This window comes from Curcuma longa, chromosome 12 (genome assembly GCF_044706935.1).
Source record: "Curcuma longa cultivar G26 ecotype Majalengka, Jawa Barat chromosome 12, ITB_CL_G26_1.1, whole genome shotgun sequence".
NCBI lineage: Eukaryota > Viridiplantae > Streptophyta > Magnoliopsida > Zingiberales > Zingiberaceae > Curcuma > Curcuma longa.
In genome coordinates, this window is record NC_133872.1 from 76,466 (window position 1) to 88,825 (window position 12,360).

Genomic DNA, 12,360 nt, shown 5'->3' on the forward strand with positions numbered 1-12,360 from the left:
GTAGTGAATGACTGTGCAAAAGTTTAATGTGCAAAAGTACATTAACTTGCTCCAACGCTCCAAGAACAACATTTGTATTCTCGTCATGTGTGAGAACAGTGGTCAATTATCAAATAGGTAAAAGATCTATATAAATATTGATGTGCCATTTGTTTGTAACTGTTCTTATTAATTAGCTTCAATTAATTTAAGTAATGTTACAACTGTTAGTATGGATTAGCTTTAATATGAAATGTTGTGTGTTGAGTGTTAGAAAAAAACATTTAGAATCAATACACCTACAGCATCTACAGTAATTTAAGACTGGACTCTATTTCAAATTATTATTTAACTTTCATTTATTTCAATTAATCGATAATTTTATACTTTCAGGAATGTAATCAATGCATTAAAACTCGGCTTTAAATCAGATTTATTAGAATTTATTTCAAACATTATGTAAGCTTCATATATAATTAATAATTATAACTGCATTTCGATGTCACCCATGAAACATTCGGAGGACGTGGTAGTCTGTCACAATCTTGATGGGTCGAATCGGTACTCACAATAGTTGACGTGACTCCTTGAAGACTGGGGTCCATTTCTTCTCATTCAATGGGGGCATGCGTTTACTTGGTTGGTGATCGGATAGACACAGCTGATCGAACAGTGGGCGGCCCCCACCGAAATTTCGCTAACCAAAAGGAATTCTAGAGCCACGTGAATTACGGTACCCTTGTTTAGACCCATCGACGTGGCAGAGCCAACAGAAGCGAATGAATAAAAGGCGGGAAAGAACGGTTGCCGAGTGTTAAGGATCCGCGTAATTGAAGCTGCACGTTGTATGATTATGCGGAGGCAAGTGTAATCGAAAGACCGAGCCGCTTTAGTTAGCTTGTATATCGGTCGGGAGGTAGAAGTGACGGAGAGGGCTCGCTTCTCGACGCGTCGTCGTCGTCCGGACGCCAGCGAAGAAGGAGAAGGTTTGGTAGGTAGAAGAAGCCATCGGAACACGATGAAGAATCGGAACACAATGAAGAACAAATTCAAGAAGCGGGGCCATCACCGGCCCAACGAGGTCCCCTCCGCCTCCTCCACGGTGGCGGCTCAATCGCCGGCTCCGTCGCCCGCGGCCGCTGTCTCTCCTTTGTGCGCATCCGACCACCGGGACGCAGCGTCAGTGACGTCTCCGACCACCCAACCCTCTGTTGAGCCACCGCGCACTACTTCCTCTGGGGATGACTGGCAGGGCTACTTCTCGTCTGAAGAGGAGTTCCTGGTGCAACTGGCGATTGCGATCAGCGCGTCGAATTCGGAGTTAAAGGGCGATCTTGATGGAGATCAGATCCCGCGGCCAAACTTCTGAGCCTGGGGGGGGGGGGGGGGGGGGGGGGGGGGGGGGGGGGGGGGGGGGGGGGGGAACGGATCCAGCAGGCTCAGGAGAGCTCAGCGGAATTGTTGTCGCGGCGCTATTGGGTTAGCTCCCTGAAGTATTTTTCGAGTATCATCGCAAGACTGAGGGGTTTATCAGTCATATTTCTAAATTTAACTGAAAACTGTCAGTGAAATCTTGACATTGTGTTTTGGTTATGATTAGGGTTTGCCATTCTAGTTTCAGTCAAGAGGAAGCTCCTACTTATTCCTCTGATTATATGATGTTTATTCGAATTCTGAGGGTCATGTATTTTTTTTTTGTGGCTTGTCATTCATGGAGGTGCAGAGGATACCATGCTTTATTCGATCACTCGGATTCTCTCTATGATTTACCTTTTGGAAGTATTGATTGGCTGCTTGCTCTTTGCAGGATTACAATGTACTTGATTATGATGAGAAAGTCGTAGATGGGTTCTATGACGTTTATGGGCTCTCAGGAAATTCTGCAAGTCAGAAAAGGATGCCATCACTAACAGATCTCCAAACAAGCATCGGAGATTTAGGTTTTGAAGTCATTGTAGTCAACCGTGCAATTGACCCTGCATTAGTAGAGTTGGAGCAAATCGCTCAGTGGATTTCGTTAGGATGCCCTACTGCTGACATTGCAGTGTTGGTGCAAAGAATATCTGAACTGGTCATGGACCATATGGGTGGTCCTGTTAGAGATGCCAATGACATGCTAGCAAAATGGATGGAAATAAGTACTGAATTGCGCAGCACGCAGCAGACAAGTTTGTTACCAATTGGCTGCATAAAAGTAGGATTATCTCGGCATCGAGCTCTACTGTTTAAGGTTAACTAATCTGTTATTTTTAATATTTTTGTGTGAGATCAATGTGCATTGTGAACTCCACTTTATCATACGCTAAATTGATATTTCACTGGACTATAGGACTGTCGAGTAGTTCGATCTACATCATGCTAGAAATATCGGCTTCCTCTGCTATCTACTTTCTAAAGAAGGCTACGGAGGAGTTAGAATCCGCGCAGAAGTCGGTTCAACGTCTGGCCATTCACACCCTTTCCGAGGAATAGCCTCCCTTTCTGTCCTCCCTTAAGCGGCTATATACACTAAGTCCCCTTTTGTCTGAAAGAAGTGTTGGTGTTGTAGGAATTCTAGTAGTACAAAAGCTACCGTTTTAATGCCTACTATCTTGATGTAGTCGTGGTACGATATATTCATCTTTGATTTGGACGAAGCGACCACATGCAGCACGGAATTGATTATGTAAACCCCTCGGCCTTCCAGATCAGTCTGAAGGAGATACCGGCTAGCCTCTACTCCCAAGATGGAGGTAGATGACGATTGTTCGTTGTGCGCTCTTTATTAATCACCTTGAATTTAGGTTTCAAATGAACTCCGAGCTCAACCCATATGAGGTTGATAAGTTCGAACCGAACAAACTTAAAAGTTTTAAGACATTTCTCAGACGTTTTCTTGATTATGACCCAACCCACGTTTACACCGTATCATTGTCCTAAGCGGCACAATATCGTGCTGGCCAATTGCAGCAGGGGAGAGAAAGACGACAGCCATCCCGAAGCAACTCCTTTAAGGCAGTCATTAAAACGGAGAAAGATTTACTGTTCGGTTCCCAGACGTCTTCTCGATGAGCTCAAGGAACATTCAACGGGACATCCGACGGTGGGCGTTGTATCCTTCCTCCCGGTTGCTACATCATCCAACGATGGAGAAGACCCTATTCTAGGGTATAGAATATATATATATATATAAATATATATATACTGTAGAGGTGTCCACATCGGCGAGATATGGTGGGGCGGCGTGCGTGTTGATCCCAGAGGCTGTTGACTGTTTCACCTCCCGACTCTTCTTCGCGTCCTTGAAATTTGCCGGTGTAAGCATTCTTTCTTTCTGTTTACTTTGCCCGTTTTCGCCGTTGTCCTGGTCTTTCGTTCTACTGGCATGGCCTCTAGTAGTAAGCGTCCGTGGTTCGAGTCGATGGAATCAGTTTTCGACGAGACGGCTAGAGCAGCAGTGCGTCTCCGGTACGAAATACCTCCCACCTTCGTGATCAAGGTACCCGAACGCCACCACCGTCCACACTTACCACCGGAAGGGTACCGCACCTTCTTTCGAGGTCAACTGGAGGGAGGTCTCCGGTTCCCCATCCCTGAGTTCTTCATGAGGGTATCTGAGTATTTCGGCGTTCCCATCAATCAACTGTCCCCTAACTCTTTTCGCCTATTATGTAGTTTAGTGTTGGTGTCCAAAGTATACGGGGTTCCTCTGAATCCCACGGTTTTTCATTACTTCTTCTTTCCCAAGAAGAAAGAGGACGGAGTTTTTTATTTTTGTTCGAGGGGAGTGAACCCTATAGATAAGTGTCCTTCGTCCATCAAACATTGGAAGGACGGGTTTTTCTTCGTTCGTTCCCCGGTCCCCTTACGTACTCCTGAATGGCTATACGATGTGCCTCCTCTGCCCCGCCTCCGAGATTACAAATCGACCTCAGCTTACTCTCAAGCCCGTAAAGCGTGGTCTGATTTGCAATTTCATGCCGGTCGATTGGTCGGTGAGGAGGGCTTGCTTTTCAGGGCGGGCCTGAGCCCAGTAGCAGCAAGGCTATCGCAGCCGTTAGGTAAGACCTTTGATACACACTACCTTTGTAATTGCTGATTTTACGTATGTCCGCCGTTTTCTGCAGAGGATTTGTGGGCTATGGCGTCTGTGAATAAGTTCATCAAGTGGGACCAGGCGTCTTTTGAATCATTGGCTGATCCCGATCCGTCAAGAGATACCATTGCCCCTGAGGACTTGATTGGCCCTCAGGGCGCCTCAGCAATTCCCGAGGCAGGCGAACATTCGGAAGCCTCCTCCGAACCGCAGGAACCTCTAATCCGCAAGAGGAAATCACTGCCGGCAATCCCCCCACCCGAGGGTTTACGGATCGAAGGGCCTTCCGGGGAGAGGACCTCGAAGAGACGTCGCCCCGATGCCGAAACGGGAAAGTCCAAAAAAGCGAGGTCCGAGACATCGGTACCATCAAAGCCGGACAAGCAAACTGCTCGGAGTACAGCCCCCCCTTCCACTCCGGGTACAAGATCCAGCAGTCCAACTGGTGCCACCGAACCGGAGGAGGTGCATTTGCAAACTATTGTCGAACCCGAAGGCCCCTCAGATGCTCCCGCAGCGGAGCCACTCGCCCTTGTTGACGTACCAGCGCAGGTACTAGTTATTGTGCCCAATACCTTACCTGTTATTGGCGAGGACGAAACAGTACCGGCTTCCGCTTTTCCGGGAACGATGCAAACTACCGACGAAACACTGGTAGTTATTTCTCCAGAGGTCGGAGAAGAGAGGTTGACTGAACCAGTGGAGGAGTTCCGTTCATCCCTCCTCACGCTACCGTCCATAGAAGGGGGACCTGTTTCCACCACTTCCCCATCCATATCCCCGAGAACACTCTTTTGCCCCGTAGGTCCTGTCGTTCCCCCGAGTGAGGGAGCTCCTTTGACGGATGTTCCTTTGCGGCCCACCCCTTCTGACGCTTTAGTCCAAAGTGACCAATTGACCGATATTCTCTTCAGAGTTCGCAACATGCAGTGCCTTCGCGACTCCGAAACACTATCGCTGCCTGAGGCCGTGGATCGCAGTATTCGTAGCGCGTTCCAGGTGTGTATATTTATGCTTATTCACTCATTCCTAGAAGTATATTACGGAGCTGTGTGTCGGCGTTTCAGGCTTTGACCGATGTTTTGGGAATTCAACATCGTCTCCCCAATACCCCACAGGAGGTGGATTCCCTGAGGGAACAAGTGTCGGTCCTGCAGGCCAGGGAACAGCAATTAATGGCTGAGCTTCAAGTTGTTCACTCCTTTTCCACTCAACCACAATATCAGGACAACCTGAAGAAGGCACAACAACTGGCTCACAACCTGGAAGAACAAGTGGCCGCCTTGACGGCCAAAGAGGCGAACCTGGCCAAAGAACTTCAATCGGCCCATGCTATAGCGAACCAATACAGGCAGCAGGTGGAGTTATCTCAAGCTAAACAGCTCACCGCGGAGAACCGTTCTGAGACCTTGGAAAGGGAACTGCAGGAACTTTCAGAGGAGGTAAAACAAAAGTCGGATCAATTGATCGCTCAAGACTTTCAGTTGGCGAAGAAGGCAAATAGGATGAAGGAGTTGAAGGATCAGCTGGATCAGCTCAGCGCCGATCTGGAGCTTTCAGAGGATAAGGACAAGGAGCGGAAGGATCATATTGCCAAACTAACCACGGCTCTAGATTTGGCTCAGAAGCAGGTATCCGACCTATCGGAGGCCCTTAAGGTAGTCGAAGGTGTCTCTCTCGAAGCTCGCAATGACTTGGCTGCCTATAAGGTAGATGTAGAGGAACGCTTAGAAGAGGCCAGAGAGTCGTGGCTAGCGTCAGAGGCGTATCGTGACCAGTTTCTGGAAAAGATGGCCAAAGTGTTGAAATACGGTTTCTCCGGTGCTTTGGAGCAGCTTCGAGCGGCTGGCGTGACTTTTCCATTGTCTTTATTGAAACGCCTGGATCCGCAAGAAGTTTGGAAAGCCATGCCAGAGCAGGATCGAACAGTACCACGTCCGAAGTCTTCTTTATCAAAGAAGGGGAAGGAGAAGAAACAATCTTAAAGACTCATTAATTCGAGATTATGATGTCGCTAATGTAGGACTTCGTCATTTCCTTTGACTTGCTCTTTTTCGATTAGATATTTGTATGGCGCTTGTAGTGCGCTTTTTTGTTACTTTGCTATGTCTTTTGAGATATATCGGGGTGCCTTTTGGTCGGTCCAGGCAGACCATATATATATATACATATAGGGGTAACGACACCCTGCATTGCTCTTTTGGTTTGATCTCGGGGTGAATTGAGGACACTTATTTCTCCCGGAGAAAGCGACAGGTGTCAGCTATCCTTTTCCCTTACTTGGCTCAGCCCTACGGATTCGGAGGGGTTTAGAATTTCTAAGTAAACTTATAACGGCATAGTTGAACGCCTTTCTTCCCTATGCCGTACCAGGGGAATGGGCCATAGAGAGAGTTGGCGGTGGAGCAAGTGATCCGAGATCACCAAAGTTTTATGCTCAGCCTTGGCAGTTCGGGCCGAAGGGAGTGTTGTCGGTGGAGATAGTGATCCGAGATCACCAGAGTTTTATGCTCAACCTTGGCAGCTCGGGCCGAAGGGAGTGTTGTCGGTGGAGATAGTGATCCGAGATCACCAGAGTTTTATGCTCAACCTTGGCAGCTCGGGCCGAAGGGAGTGTTGTCGGTGGAGATAGTGATCCGAGATCACCAGAGTTTTATGCTCAACCTTGGCAGCTCGGGCCGAAGGGAGTGTTGTCGGTGGAGATAGTGATCCGAGATCACCAGAGTTTTATGCTCAACCTTGGCAGCTCGGGCCGAAGGGAGTGTTGTCGGTGGAGATAGTGATCCGAGATCACCAGAGTTTTATGCTCAACCTTGGCAGCTCGGGCCGAAGGGAGTGTTGTCGGTGGAGATAGTGATCCGAGATCACCAGAGTTTTATGCTCAACCTTGGCAGCTCGGGCCGAAGGGAGTGTTGTCGGTGGAGATAGTGATCCGAGATCACCAGAGTTTTATGCTCAACCTTGGCAGCTCGGGCCGAAGGGAGTGTTGTCGGTGGAGATAGTGATCCGAGATCACCAGAGTTTTATGCTCAACCTTGGCAGCTCGGGCCGAAGGGAGTGTTGTCGGTGGAGATAGTGATCCGAGATCACCAGAGTTTTATGCTCAACCTTGGCAGCTCGGGCCGAAGGGAGTGTTGTCGGTGGAGATAGTGATCCGAGATCACCAGAGTTTTATGCTCAACCTTGGCAGCTCGGGCCGAAGGGAGTGTTGTCGGTGGAGAGAAAACCAGAAAGCTCCAAGAATCAGGGATCCTGAAAGAAAATTTTCGTCATCAATAGTATTTACCACAAAAAGCATAAGAGTGATTGTAAGCTTGGTAGGAGTTTTCAGGTTCGGTAGGGGCGTAGATATAGGGCGTTCCAGGGTCTTTTCAGCTTCTTGTTGTCGGTGTTGGAAAGATAGTAAGCCCCAGAATCAGTCTTCTTAGTGATTTTGTAGGGTCCCTCCCAGGGAGGAGCCAGTTTGCTGACGTCTCCTACCGGTCTGGCTCTCTTCCACACAAGATCACCCACCTGAAAAGTACGCGAAATGACCTTCTTGTTGTAAGTTCGGCACATTCGTACCCGATATGCAGCTAGCTGCGTAGCTGCCTGATCTCGGACTTCGGAAACCAGATCTAGCTCCATACGTCTTTTATCGCCGTTATCTTCATCATAAAAACGCCTTCTATCTGACTGGATACCCACTTCTACAGGGACCACTGCTTCTCCTCCGTACACTAAGTGAAAAGGAGACATACCGGTGCTTTCCTTGGGTGTTGTACGATAAGACCACAAAATGGAAGGAAGTTCTCCGACCCAACTGCCTTTTTCATGATCTAATTTCCTCTCAAGTCCTTTGATGAGCTCCCTGTTGATGACCTCAGTTTGACCATTAGCTTGGGGATAGGCCACAGAAGTGAAGGCTTGTTGAATACCAAGGCCTTGGCACCACCCCTGGAGCTTCTTCCCTGTGAACTGTCTGCCGTTGTCGGAGACAAGGCGGCAAGGAATACCAAACCGACAAATAATATTTCCCCATAAAAACTTCATAACCGCTTCTTCGGTGATACGGGATAAGGCTTCGGCCTCTACCCATTTAGAAAAATAGTCCACGGCTACCAAGAGGAACTTTTTCTGTTGAGGTCCTGGAGGAAACGGTCCCACGATGTCCATTCCCCACTGATCAAACGGGCAGGAAGTAGTGGCCGCTTTAAGGTGTTCTGCGGGCCGTTTGCTGAATGGTTGATATTTCTGACAGGGAATACATGTAGCCACAAGCTTGGCGGCATCTTTCTGTAATGTTGGCCAAAAGTAGCCAGCCATTAGTATCTTCCTAGCTAACGTCTTACCCCCAGGGTGGTTCCCGCAACAACCTAGATGAGCCTCTCGCAAGGTATAATCGGCATCCTCGGGACCCAGGCATTTTAAAAAGGGCTGGGAAAAAGACCTTCGATATAGCTGATCCTCTATCAAAGTAAACCGAGCAGCTTTCTTTTTCAACAGTCTGGCTTGATGCATCTCGGCGGGCACGGTTCCATTCCGCAGAAAAGCCAAGAAAGGGGCCCTCCAATCTTTAAGGATGTCAACCGAGGAGGGGCTTATTTGAGCTACCTCGGCCGCCGGAGCGACCACTAGTTCATCTGTCCATTCGATCAGAGAGCTAGCCATCTTGGCCAGCTCATCCGCCTTGCTGTTCTCTGAGCGGGGGATTTTTTGCAACATGACCGCCTGGAATTCCTGTTTTAGCTGACTAAACCCCTTCACATATTTCCGCAATCGGTCGTTCTTGATTTCATATTTTCCCTCTATCTGTTGTGATACCAGCTGCGAATCGGAGCATATGAGTACCTGAGTAGCTCCCAATCGTTTGGCGACTTGAAGGCCAGCTAGTACAGCCTCGTATTCAGCTTCGTTATTTGAAGCTTTAAAACCGAGACGAATAGCGAGTTGGACTTCCTCCCCACTAGGGGAAATCAAAAGCACGCCCACCCCACTTCCCTGCTTATTGGAAGCACCGTCAACATATACCCTCCACTCGGCATCCGTTTCCTCCCGTGATACTTCGGACAGAAAATCTGCTAAGGCCTGTGCTTTGATGGCGGTACGCGGTTCGTACTTTAGGTCGTATTCCCCCAACTCGACGGTCCACTTAATGAGCCTTCCTGAAACTTCGGGTTGAGTAAGGACTTTACCCAAGTTGCTGTTGGTAAGCACTGTGACTGGGTGCGAGAGGAAATAAGGCCGCAGACGGCGAACCGTCAGAATTAAAGCCCATGCTATCTTTTCCAGGTTAGTGTATCTCGTTTCTGCACCTTTCAGTAGATGACTGAAGAAGTAGATGGGTCGTTGATTCTTGTCCTCTTCTTTTACCAGAACCGAACTAACAGCTACATCGGTGGCCGACAGATACATCCATAATGGCTCCCCAGGCAAGGCTTTGGCTAATCTGGGCAATCGACTAAGATATTCCTTGAGTTCAGTGAAAGCATTATTGCACTCCGTGGTCCATTGGAACCGCTGAGCCTTTTTCAGTACTTTAAAGAAAGGTAAACCCCGTTCCGCTGCGCGAGAAATAAATCGGGAAAGGGCGTTGATGCGACCTACCAAACATTGAGTTTCTTTGAGGGTTCGAGGTGGGACCATATGGGCTAACGCCTGTACTTTAGCGGGATTAGCTTCAATTCCCTTTTCCGTGACGATGTATCCTAAGAATCGCCCCACCCGACCCCCGAATAGGCATTTGGCCGGATTCAGTTTAAGGCCGTAATGCCGCAGAGTGCTGCAAGTCTCTTCAATATCCGTTATGAGAGTTTCTTGGCTGATGCTCTTGATCAAGATATCATCCACATATACTTCAACATTCCTCCCCTTTTGGTCGTGAAATACTTGATCCATCAGCCGCTGATAGGTGGCTCCGGCATTCTTGAGCCCGAACGGCATCACAGTATAGCAAAAAGTCCCCTCAGCGGTTATAAAACTAACCTTGTCTTGGTCGTTTACATCAAGAGGTATTTGGTGGTAGCCCTGATAAGCGTCCAACATACAGAGGTATTCGTAACCGGCCGTGGAGTCCACCATCTGGTCAATTCGCGGCAAGGGGTAGCAATCTTTGGGGCAAGCCTTGTTGAGGTCCCTGAAATCAATGCAAACTCTCCATTTGTTGCCCGGCTTCGGCACGAGCACCACATTAGATAGCCAAGTAGGGAACTGAATCTCTCTGATGTAGCCGGCCGCCAAGAGTTTCTGAATTTCTGCTCGAATGGCCTTATTCTGTTCTGGCCCAAAATGTCGCCTTTTCTGCTTGACGGGGGTAACTCCAGGTACCACGTTGAGGCGATGTACTGCTATGGACGGAGAAATGCTAGTAATGTTTTCTGGCGTCCAGGCAAATATATCTTGATTCCGGAGAAGGCAGGTGCGAAGCTCTTCCTTTAACTCAGGTGAGAGCCCGGCCGCCACCTGGACTATAGTCTCAGTTCGGCCCGGATGTACCTGCAAAGCTTCTTTTTCTTCAAAACTTAAGTCAGAGGTCGCCTCTTGGATAACATGAACTTCTCCTCCTGAATCCTTTTGCTTTTTCCGGGAATCAGTGCGGATCATGTCCACGTAACAACGGCGAGACATCATCTGATCTCCCCTGACTTCGCCCACCTTATCTCTTACTGGAAACTTCATCTTCTGGTGGTATGTGGAAACTACAGCCGAAAAGGCACTAAGAGTTGGTCTCCCCAAGATGATGTTGTACGAGGAAGGGGCATCCACAATGATGAAGGAGACGCGCCGGGTCTGTACCAGAGGGAGTCCACCGAGGGAGATGGGGAGAATGATTTGTCCTAGAGGTTGGACCTCATTGCCTGTGAACCCGTAAAGAGGCGTGGTCAGCGGTATCAGGCGGTCTTCACCAATATCCATCTGTTGGAAGGTATTGGCAAACAAAACGTTGACAGAACTGCCGGTGTCCACGAAGACTCGACCAATATCATAATTGGCTACTGTTGCTCTGATAACCAGGGCATCATCATGAGGTGCTTCGATGCCGTCTAAATCCTGCGGCCCAAAACAGATAACGGGACTTGCCGAGGAAGTACTATGGCTTACTTCGCAAACATCCAGATGACGGACCCCGGCTTTACGGGTCCGGTAGGAATCCTCTTCAATAGCTCCACCCACAATCATATTAATGCGCCTCAGGGGGGCGTTATTTTGATCATCCTCAGGGGCTTCCCTCTGACCACGGGTCTCGGGGCTGACAGGCACGGGCGGCCGCAGAGGAGGGATAGGCCTCTGAGGGGATCGGTCTCGCGGGCGATCAGGTCTAGGAGAGGGAGGTCGTGTCTCCTGAAGCGCCTGTCTTGGAGGCGTTTGCCCTGCCCTGTGTGTCGGTCTTCCTGAAGCACGCTGATCGGCTTCTTGTCTCAGCTTACGGGCATATTGATGGCACTCGCTAAGGTCATGGCTTTGTGTGTTATGAAAGGTGCAAAACCGGGGGAGGCACCGACGACTCCCCCCTACTTCCCCTGCACGCCCTGTCACCGCATTTATGGCCCGAAGGTTGGCTTGCATCGGTGCAGATTGATGCTCCACTTGCGGTCTTCTTTGGAGCTGGGGAAGCGGTCGCTTTTCTGGCCTGTACGGGCCAGCTGGCTCTCGACCAGGCCCACTAGGGCAGATGTTAGTTTCCTTGCGACGGGAGGACTGGGCTTCCTCCACATGGATGTATTTGACTGCCCGGCTTTGAAGGACATCATAATTGACGGGTGGCTTCTTGATTAAGGACCGGAAAAAGTCCCCCTCTAAAATACCTTGCGAGAAGGCACTTACCAGAACCGGGGAGGTTGCGTCTGGCACATCCTGCGCTATGCGATTGAAGCGCCGCACGAAGTCTTTCAAGGACTCCTTGGGCCCCTGCTTGGTAGCAAAGAGATCCGTTGTCGTCTTGCAATAAGTACGACTAGTGGAGAAGTGTTGCAGGAATAGATCTTTGAATTCTTCGAAGGAATCTATGGAAGCAGGGGGTAATCGGCTGAACCATCGTAGCGCAGATCCGGAAAGGGTCGTTGAGAAAACTCGACATCTAATGGCGTCTGTATACTGATGAAGGGAGGCGGCGTTTTCGAACCGGCCCACATGATCTTCGGGGTCCGTGATCCCAGTGTAATCAGCGAATTGATGGGTACGGAAGCGACGAGGTACCTCTTCATCTAAGATTCGAGGGGTGAAAGGGGACTTCAATGGTACGACGCCCGCGTTCCTTCCGGCCATAGGAGCTTTTCCCTTAAGGGGGTCCCGAAGGATTGACTCTGCCGCTGACTCCGAAGAGGTGC